The sequence below is a fragment of the Ambystoma mexicanum genome, chromosome 1q, assembly GCF_040938575.1.
Source record: "Ambystoma mexicanum isolate Mex_15411 chromosome 1q, UKY_AmexF1_1, whole genome shotgun sequence".
NCBI classification, from domain to species: Eukaryota; Metazoa; Chordata; class Amphibia; order Caudata; family Ambystomatidae; genus Ambystoma; species Ambystoma mexicanum.
In genome coordinates, this window is record NC_090922.1 from 147,624,619 (window position 1) to 147,635,484 (window position 10,866).

The 10,866-nt window shown below is 42.5% G+C and overlaps 1 protein-coding gene across 2 annotated transcripts in view; it reads right to left on the minus strand.

Moving 5' to 3' along the window:
* The window catches only part of ZDHHC7 (zinc finger DHHC-type palmitoyltransferase 7), a 468,302-nt gene extending 458,009 nt beyond the window's left edge, over positions 1-10,293 (minus strand). The window contains exon 1 of one of the 2 annotated variants that reach the window (XM_069636275.1): positions 10,175-10,293. The gene's annotated coding sequence lies outside the window, so the exon portion shown is untranslated. The remainder of the gene's footprint in view (positions 1-10,174) is intronic. The other variant, XM_069636276.1, reaches the window with a different exon arrangement.
* Positions 10,294-10,866: the final 573 nt, after the last annotated feature.

The following is a 10,866-nucleotide window of genomic DNA, read 5'->3' on the forward strand; positions in this document are numbered from 1 at the left end:
CAGTACTATGTAAACAATAGTATCAGAAGTTGCAGCCTTTCCTGGGTGATACAGACCAATTTAAAAATCCCATGCTTACAGGATATCAAGGGAAGTTGCTATAGCTATTAGGCCCCTCCCATAACATCTGTAGCGCTACGGGTATTTTTTTTGGCACGAGTATCAGCATGCAAGGAGGAGAACACAAGCCGTGTCAAATGTATTTATAAAAATTTTAAAAAGCAATCATACATGGCCACAATGCACAGGGCGTTCCCGGACCCTTCGCCATTTCCATTGCCAGCATGTGTAAGGGAGGACCGAGAGAATCCTGCCGGCAGCCTAGCATGTGTTTATTAGGGGAGCAAAGGAAGGTATTTGGGCGATCCCCATCAGGCAACGAAGGCAGAGGTGGATAGCCAAGAGGTGCATAGAGCATGAATGCATTTACTCATGCAAAGTATGTGTTTGCTCTAAAAAGACAAAATGGAATTCATACTGTCCTCAATTTCTGGTCACTGGGTGCCAGGTAAGATTTTGAAGTGAGACTGATTAGCTTACATTTTTTGAAGTTGGGAGGGAAATCATGTTTTTAGGTGGGGACGAAGGGAACAGAGTAATTCCCATAGGGTTAACTTTTGTTTGCACCTTTTCATTAATGTAAACGAAATGATACATGTTTACCATAATGTTTCTCCACAGATCGGACTGTAATCCTTCCCGACGAATGGCTGCTTGTACTACCGATTTTAAACATATCTTGGACTACGTGGGTTGCGACAAGCTCCAGATATGTGACAAGCATGTGCCTGCTCTTTGCCATTTTATTTCTGGAGTCGTTTTTGACTCCACTGGGTTTTCTTGGGGGGTGCGGGAAGTGGCATTTGCCATTTCTATTGAGTAAAAGTGATTGGTATGCTTTGTGTAGCTAGGGTTTAGGAGTAAACAGTGAAAACATCTATTGAGCGCAAAAAATTAAAGCAAATCCAGTTTCTAGGTGAAATACAAGAATTTAAAATGACAGTTAACAAGAACAGCACAAAAAATTCAAACTAAGGAGAGCAGATTGTATAGCTCGTAATTATAATAAATCAAGTAACGTGCACTGAAAAAGATCTTGCTTTAAGCGTCGCTTGACTAGCTACGAAGGGCACCACTAGATCAATTTAGGTAGTGTGTTCCACAAACAGCCTAAACCCTAAGGATTTACCCAGTAAACAAGATATCTGATATTTGATTACAGAAATAAGTATTAAAGAAGTAGACCCAAGGGGCCGATTGTCATCTCTTATAGAACCTTGCATCCCCAAACAGTGGTAAAACCATTAGGAATCTTCCAACTAAAAAGCCTTGCTGGACCCGAATTTGGTCCTCAAATGGATCCCAATGTAAGCATACACCTGGCCTGAGAAATATGGTCAAACTTCTTCAGGTGCATAATCATCCTATTTGCTCATTTCTTAACCACCTGGAGTTTGGATACCATTGGTTTTATTGATAATTAGTAAAGAGGGACATACAATATTGAACTCTGGATAAGACCTCTGCTTGTGCTTAAGTTCTATGGCAGTTTCCATTCAGCAGACTTATAATGCATAAATTAATATGTCATATCAATGTTTGAATACAAAAGAACATAGGAAGAAATGACTCAATTTTGTTACCTATTTTTTCCTCGAAAACGTTGGGTCGTTTTTATTCAAATATAGGTGTGGAGTGGGGCAAGGGTATTAGTTAAGGTAGGGGCTGAGGTAGGTGTGGAGGGGCTCATCCCGCATTATTAGAAGAAAAAGAGAATTTCTGTAATTTCTCGATTTTTTATATTCATTCATTTCATAGTAAGCCAAGATTTCCTATAGGCCTCCACCCAATAATAAAACAATAAATGACTGTCAAAGACAACACCTAATTTCCTCCCAGTCTCCACAACCATCAGTGTCAGGTCCAGAAACATGTGCCACTGAAAGGGAAAAGGAAAACTTGAAGGGCAAACTACCAGCATGACTTCCGTTCGAGCGCCCATAAATGCAGATGGTTATCTTGCATCCAACGGTGCACAGACTCCGGTTATGCTTCCACCTTTAGACCATCCTTGAGCATACATAAAGATCTATCAAGATAGGTCTATCATCTGCGTAAATGTGGGACCCCAGATGAAAGCCATCGCCTTTTAGAAAGGACTCCAACATCTAAAAGTAAAAGTGTATAGCGAAGATTCCTGTGGAACATCGCAAGAAAAATCATAATGCTGAGCGAAATGAAGGTACCCAGATGAACTCTTTTGCTTCCATCTTTCAAGGAAGATGTAATCCAGACTAAGGTTAATCCTCCAATCCTGGTTGAATTCACCAGGCGGTGGCTGAAAACGTTAGGGTCTACAATGTCTAACGCGGCCCATAGGATTAAAAGGATCATTAGAGCTACTGCCCCTATATCCCAATTTGGAGCATTTTTTCCTCAATCCTTAGGGTAGTAGTTTCAGTAATCAAGCCTGGCCTAAAGCCTCATTGGCAGTGAGCAAGTAAAATTCTCCAGAGAGTTACAAAGTTTAGTTGCGACTTCAACTTCCAAAATGTAATTAATAAAAAGAGAACATTAAAGATTGGGCTAAAGTTGGTTGGGTTAGTAATTATCCTGTTTGCCTTTTTCAAAAGAGAGGATGTCAAAGCTACCTAATGATATGGAAATTAACTTTTCAGCAGGAAGGCATTTAATATCACTGATAAAACAGCATCTGCCAAGGTAGAAACATGGTGCAAAATGTGCACTTGTAGCCATAGATAAGTGATATTAGACTCTTGGCGAGTACAAAATTGTGTGTATGTATATAATCGAGGTGGCAAGTAACGTTTTTATGGCTGGCAAGTGCTTGCATCTTGAATGTACTCTCGACCCCTGGTGCAAACATGATCTTTTATGATTTTGTCCAGAAAAGGATCCAAAGCCTATGAAGAAACTTTCATACCAAGGACTCGTTTTACGACATCTTGTTTTGAATGATATTCGGAAGCAGTAAAACTTGTAAAAAGACAGATTTAGAAAAATACAGGGTAACAACAACCTTGGCTCTGCTGCAATTGAGGCACTTGCAGTATTACTCTTTAGAAAAGAAGGAGGTGATATTATCGCAACGCGATAGTCCACATTGTCAGAGAAGGCTCCCAGTTCTCGATAAACTGAAAAAAGCTCTGCAGAATTCTACTGAACTGAGGAGATTCTATTAGCAAAGTAGGAATTTTTACCCGAAATAGTGCTTTTAAAAAAAATATAAATAGCAAGATGTTTACATTTAAATTTATCGGACTGCAGAAAAACCCTCCCCATACCTCCTCGGTGCTACAGGTTTGGCCCTCGCTTTGTGTTCACCTTAATCTGGGGGAAAACAAGTAAATGTATGTATAGGTGATTTCTTATGGCATGTTTTTAGATAAACTAGCTGATCTAAAATAATACACATTTTAGGTTTTAAAACGAGCATACCAAATTATCAGGAGATTGTGAAATTAAATATCAGCTACAGTCTGAAGGGAGCAATTTCTTGACATTTAAACCTCTGAAGTCACATGGTGGGGCAAGTGGCATGTGAGGGTTTCACCACCTAGGATAACAATAATTCTGATTGCATCTTCCTTCAAGTTTAACATTAAAATTCCAACACTAAATCTAAAAGATGACCTCCAGTACAACTGGGGTCTGATGTCCATTGTATAAACCCTAATAAGTCTAATAGAGTTCAACAAATCCTAAGCAATGATTTAATCCGTATTGTCCAAATGTAGGTTCAAAATCACCCACTATAAATATTTTTTGCGGACTATACTTGTAATTCAACAAAAGGTTTTTGAAAATGAGATACAAATGTTACATTTGGCGGAAAGGACATTAATATGAAAACAGAAAAATCAACACCAGAAGTCACTTTCAAAGTTAAAACAGAAACTAATAACAGTGCATTTTAGCAAAGGTCAAACCATCCTATGTAAGTATAAAGACATTTTGTCTTTGTTCAATAATACTCAAAACATTTTTTTCATTATTTCAGTCCAGAATTGCACAACAGGACTTTATGGCATGTAGAATTTGCTAGGATGCATGTGCTTGGTGCCATACAGATTTAAAAAGGGCATATGACATGGTCGGCCATATCCGTATGCTCCTGATGAAGGGACAACATCAGTGAGAACATGGACTGGGGATGTTACAAACTGACAATTGCTTTATTTACATGTATACGACAAAAACATATTTCAACAGGGTCTGCAGGAGCTTTCATCCGTGTGCCCCAATGTCTAGGGCTTTTCATTGGGAGTGGTGCCAAATGTTACTGTAACACAATGATATTCAAATGAGAGATTGACCTGGAGTGTGGGTGCAGGTCTAATGATTTTCGATCTGGAGTGCTGAACAAGGTGTACCATATCAACATACATTTCAAGGGGGCTTTGGAAACCTTTTACTGGAATCATGATTTATTAATGAAGTGTTACAACAAATCCCCTTTGCTCGCTGCTAATAGAGACCGTGACCCACCTGGACGCTCATACGGGCGAGCAGTAAGCAACGCAAACTTAGTGGATGCATCGCTCAAAGAAGCTAGCACCTCTCATATCCAGCGCCTTCCCAGCCTATGCGGCGAGTGCAATCAGCACTGGTGTTAACGCAGTGAAGTCACCCTCGTCCTCACTTCCAGTCGAGGTCCCTGCTTAACCAAGCCTCATCTCAGACTATCCCCAGTTGCAGGAACACGGGAAGGCAAAGATTGTCTGGTCCAGAGTGCCCTGTTGGCTCTGGACCTAGGAGACAAGGAGCCGATCCCGTTATTTTTTATTTCTGTCCCTGGGGGTTTATTATAGGATGTGCAACATTTCTTATCACTTGGTCATGCGCCACAACAAAATATCAAAATGATGCAATCTGACGTTCAATACAACTGCAAATTTTTATTATTGAGCGGTATTTAAATGTTATGGTTGGCCCTCTGTGAGAACTCGGCATACACTATGCCTTTGTCAAATCAGGGCAAATCACAAATAAACCTGAATAATCAATGCATTTTTTCAAAATAAAGTGTCCAATGCCATCACAGAAAATAAAAAATAAAATATGTAAAAAACTGATAGAAATCATAATTGTGCAGGTAAAACATGTGTGTGTTAACATAATGGTACATTACATACAATGTAAGCCTCCTATCTTAATCTGCCTGCCTCCACTCTCCGCCCTCTGCAACTCATCCAGAACAGAACTGCGAGACTTGTCCTTGGCCTCAAGCCCAGGGACCGTATCTCTCCAGGACTGAAATCTCTACACTGGCTCCCAGTGGCTGCGAGGAATAAGTTCAAAACCCTCTGCATTGCCCACAAGGCCTTCTGGGGCCTGGGGCCTAAATACCTTCAACTCTCTCTTCCTAAATATCTTCCTTCCCGAGACCTTCGCTCATCCGTCTCCAACTCCCTCAGGGTCAGCTGCTTCTCGAAGCAACGAGCTGGGGGTAGATCTCTCTCCGCGGCAGGGGCCTCCCTCTGGAACAGCCTTCCTGCCTCCCTGAAACTTGAGGAGAACCATCTCCGGTTCCGGAAGCACCTCAAAACCTTCCTCTTTGCTTCTGCTTTCTCTCTCCCTCTCCCCCTGCTAAATTCTTCACTGAAGCTGCACTGAATCTGCAACTGGGCCACTCTCAGTCAGCGACCTCGGTTCTGGGCCCAGCCACTCTCCACTTGCACTGCCTCCCTGGCAACCCCTGCACTGCGGGACTGTCTCTGTATCCCTACAGCCCCACTTCCCAGCACTTGTCTGCACTTACCTTGCACTTGCCACCAGCTGGCCCTATTTATTTATTTTTATTCTACTTACTTTGTACTGCACTTCCCCCCCCCTCCCCTTGCACTTCTTCCCTTCCCCCTACCCCTGCACTTGCACGATCTGAATGACACCTGGCCTAGTAGGATCGTTGTCTGTCTTCCCCTTGTTCCCCCCCCCTGCCGCGTCACGCCTTGAAACACTTGTGTATAGGCGTGCTACAAATGCCATATCATGTTTCAAATTATTCATTGCATATATATTCAGTGGTATATACCCAACCACATATCATGGTTTCCAATACCAGCCGATCACCACATTTAATTTGTGGTATCAATTCGTATTGATTATTGTTCATGGCCATATCATATCACATATTGCAATTTGTAAATTAGTAATAGGATGATCCACAGTGAGGCGGGAAGGGGAAAGGGTAGGAGCGTTTGGGAATTAAGAGAAAATGCACATGGGGGTGGAGGGGAGAAATGGAATAAAAGAACATTTGTTAGCACTAATGAGCAAACTCATTTACACAACACTGGAATTGTATATGTTGAATTCTTGCGGTTGGAATCCCACCTCTTACCCACGTTCTGTCTCGTCTTTTTCATCTAGTGTATGAAATTAGAATTTGCGTCATGGGTTGAATCCCTTCTGGGAATAAGAACCTTTGTTAATTTTAAATTATTTCATGCTCTTACTACAATCGTTATCTTTTCTTTATGCGTTTTATTGTAATTGCCTTATTAAATGAGATTACCTCTGCGGGCCCATACTTACAGATGCCCGTAAAAATGTATAACAAATGATACATACAGTTCACCGGTCATAAATGTTTTGTTAAGAACTTTATATCTGACTTGTCTATGGAGTGCTCGGTTTTGAATGGCGCGCAAAATTTCCACTTAATACAGTCGCTGATTCAGAGACAGCACTGTAGGGATTCTGTAGTCCCAAGGGGAGGGTCGAGGAAGCTCTCTCTGCTACCTTTGAGGGGGATCAAGAATGATTAGAGTGGGTCCAGAGCCATATGCAAGAATCCCAAAACAAAGGGTATTCCCTAAACAATGTACAAGAAATTCGCCAAGATGGGCAGAGCTACTATCAGAGTACCCAAATGGATCTTTATTCAAGTCCCACAACGGTTCGAAGTCTCTAATCCACAAGTTTTGACTGAATGCTCCAGCATCATGAATCCCGAGGCGAGGCAGTGGTTGGAGCCCTGGCTGGGGCAAATAAAATCTACACTGTCACAAAATAAAAGAGAGCTCATTAATCTACGAGCCTCTAAGATGAGGTGTTTCAATAGGTGCTTGAATACTATTATTGATATAGAAGAGGGTTAGTGGGGCCATTAGCTGGTAGGAGATGTGGCTTCCGCAGAAGTGAAAAAAGCAGGTTGCCAGATGTTGAGGGATGGGGAGCCATCATTGACATGAAACCACAAGATAGTCTGTACAGTAAGGCATCCCTCCAAGGAAAGTTGGTGCAGGGACTGAAACTGTCAATCCCTCCCAATTGCCCCCCAAGCGGACATCACTATCTCTGGGGGCAGCCATCAGAGTGGAAGGAATCAATCATCCTGCAAGATGGGATCCGTGCAAGTCTTACCCAGTGCCTCCGGAAAAGCCTGATGAAGCTACAGGGGCCTGCTCTGGATCGTGTTGTAGCCCCTTGAAGGCTTAATTGGCTTTGCAGTCCTCTAGCCAGAAGGGCCCATCATCAGCGATTGAGGCAGAGGGAGAGGTTGCTCTGGATCAGGTGGATAGCTAAGCCCCTTGGAGGAAGCATAGTATTTGTTGTTTCAAAAGGACAGATCCATGGGAATGTGTATAAGAGAACTTTGATTAAGGTTCTAGCTGAGATATTGGGTGCGAGAGATATCTTTTAAAGTTTTTACAGCGACTAGGATTTCATGTTTTGTCGGGGATGCAACGTATGCTTTGGGCTTTCTAATCTATATTTTTGTGCATGCATATTAAAATGTATTACTGCTTTATCATATGGGAGGAATTGAGGTTTGTCGCGACAAGTTCACCATCGGTCAGCTGCACGATAAATGGCATGATTCCCTTTTGCCTCCCTTCCCCTGCGATGTAAGTAAAAGATGGGGCAGAAAATAAAAACTGGCCCACAACAGCATTTAGCGTTTTTGGTTCAGGTATTGCCCTAGGCCAGTTTGAGGCTGCTGATGTGTCCATGTTTCTGCACAGCATACTCTAGTGCCATGCTCTGCGTAATGGTGCGGGGAGGAGTGTGGGGGTGTTGCAGGGTGCAACACAGAAAATCGTGCATCGGCAGGCAGGGAGGTTGCTTCCATGGGGCTCTCCTGCTTGTGGAGCGAACTACACTATGCACACCAGCCGGGTATCATAGCAACATAGATGCTTTATGAGGAATAATACAGTATCTTGCTACAACAAGACCATGTGCTTTATATTAAGAAAGTCAACTTTATGTTTCCAATACCTCTCAGGCACATTACTTCCATGTCCCTCTTCCTTTTCCCAGTACTTAGTTTTAAGGTACCAGCCTCTTTGACAGGAACCCTTTAGGTGTCGACATATGAGGAGAGACACAGCACAAGTCGTTTGGCTATTTGCCCACCCATTGACTGCCCATGGCCATGTTAATCGCTATGACCATTCCCACCCAAAACTCCTCATGGGAACTCTTTGAGCTGGCTTTAATCAAGCTTTACCAAACTTTTTGCTCAAGTGCCGACCTGGGATTTTTCAAAGCAGTCTTATGAGACTTAATTTGTGCCATAAACATGCAAGTGGTGTAATAAAAATGTTATAGTCTGCATTCATTCTGCCACTTGATTTATAAGCACTGTGTGTTTCTTTCATTGAAGTCCTGTTAAAAACAAACACTGGCAAAGCCAACAGTTTTGGCTTATGAATAATAGGCGCTTGTAGGGCACTGCTTAGATGCCCAGGTACTCACATCATTTTGCACCTGCAACTATCAATGGCCAGTTAATACCAACACAACTGTGCCTGGCAAGTGCCTGTCCCATGCCTACACGAAACCCAAATTGTTGGCATTGCTAATGCTTGTTGTATCTGTGTGCTCCGTCTTGTCGATGTTCTGATCTGTCACAGACACACCTTGTACCCACCAACTTTACTTATGTATTGCTCTTTGTGGTTCTTTCTATTTTTGCCTCTTTGATGGAAAATTGTATTTGAAAGGTTGCTTTTCTTGATTTATGTAAGGCATATGTGGCTGTATACGAGGGATACATCACTTCGTTGAAATTACTGTGCACGCTCTTTCTTGAATATAATATTTGTACCCCCCAAAAAAGCGTATAACCTAATCGTGGAAGTCTTAAGTGCTGTGTTAAAGTCCCACAATCAGGATTATGGTTGAGATGCGCAAGGGCGATTCCTAAACTCTTAGATGCGGCAGCAGGGACTGCGAAGCTTCGTATCGGCACCTACTGGACAACAGGATATTCTTCACCACAGAACCGATAGGTTCTGTAACAAAGCTGTAACTTGTGACTGTCACAACGGAGCGCTGCTCGACGTTTCATAAACTGTAAGGTGACATTCACGGCTTCTTCAGTGGAAGCCTCGTATTTTAAAGGACAAGTTACAGTTTATGAAATGTCCAGCTGCGTTCCGTTGTGGATATAAAAAAAACACTTTATATTATTCTGGAAAAAAAGCTTTACATTACCGGCTTCCTCAATGGCAGCCTCGTATTGTAATGCAAAGCGGTGCCTCAAAATATACTGTGTGTATCTATTACTCCAAAGACGGAAGCTCGGTTCTCTACTGCTTTCGCCTGTGACAGCTCGAAAGAGGGACCGGTGCTCAGGCTCACGGGTGTGGTGCTCTTAATGCAGCCAATCCGCGATGAGAAGGGGAGTCCCCGAACACAGCCGAAGACCGGGGGACACCGCAAAGGGATGGGGTACCAAATATTACATAACGCCGGATGAATCATCAATTTCAGAGTATGCACTGGAACTGGAGACAGTACTCGTCTGAAATCATTAGCCGACGCTGGCATTGTATATATGTATATACAGTCAATGTCTGTGCAGTAACTCGAGCAGCTACTGCGTCTGCAAGCATTGCAGAGACTGAACTGTACCGTAAACGAGCTTCGGAGCAGCTATTGTGTCTACAATACCAACAACAACAGGCTGCACTGTGTAATTTCAAAACCAGATGTTAAGTCACGTACTTACAATTTGTAATTCCAACATGTGATGAATACAATACTGCTTCCGCCTCTTACTTCAACGTGCATTTCCAGAGGTTGCAAAAGGGCTACTCTTCCCAATGTAACAACAAAGGAGTGAGAACTATCTAAGTCAATGGATGCTAAAAAGAATGAATATACAATTCACTACAAGAGGTGGATTGCACGCACTCACCTGATGCTGCCTGGAAACTGCAAAGGAGCGTTTAGTAAAGGGAGGCCTTATGTTGCTTTCATTATCAATTGAAACACACATTTAAAGTCCATATGAGACCCGATAGCATTGTTTGTTTAAATGTTTGCCGACACTTTCTGAAATGCCTTTACAACGGTATGACGTATGCACGTATTTCCGAAATGCCGTTAAGTCGCCTCGACGTTTCCTCTTTGAGCGTCGACGTGCACGGGAAGAGAATCATGATTCGTGGAGAAGCGAGTATTTCATGCCGTGCACGGGCAGGTTTTTTTTTATTGTATATTTATAAGCTGCTTATTCATCTCGTAAGTGTTTCGAAGCGCCAGGTATAATTAGGTGCTGGTGGGTTTGTTTTTCCTGTTTTTATTTTGGTTGCAGCAACAGCGGGTCTTTGTGTGTCTTCTTGGCTGGTATTATTCCCGTCTCCCTTTCGTGTCCCCTCCCCGTGATTTATGGCCGAGGTAATTTCAGTGTAGATGTTTTTTTGTTGTTGCAAATTTGGCTACCTGAAAGTCGGATTTATTGTTTGAGTAAGCGTACTTGCATGTTTTCCATCTACAAATGGCAGTGGTTTTTTGCTGTATTCATGGGCTTGCCTCGCAGGCTTTCTACAAGTCACCCGTATCTTCGCAACACGGCTTTCACTTAGTAATGAGCTCGCCCAGTTGGAA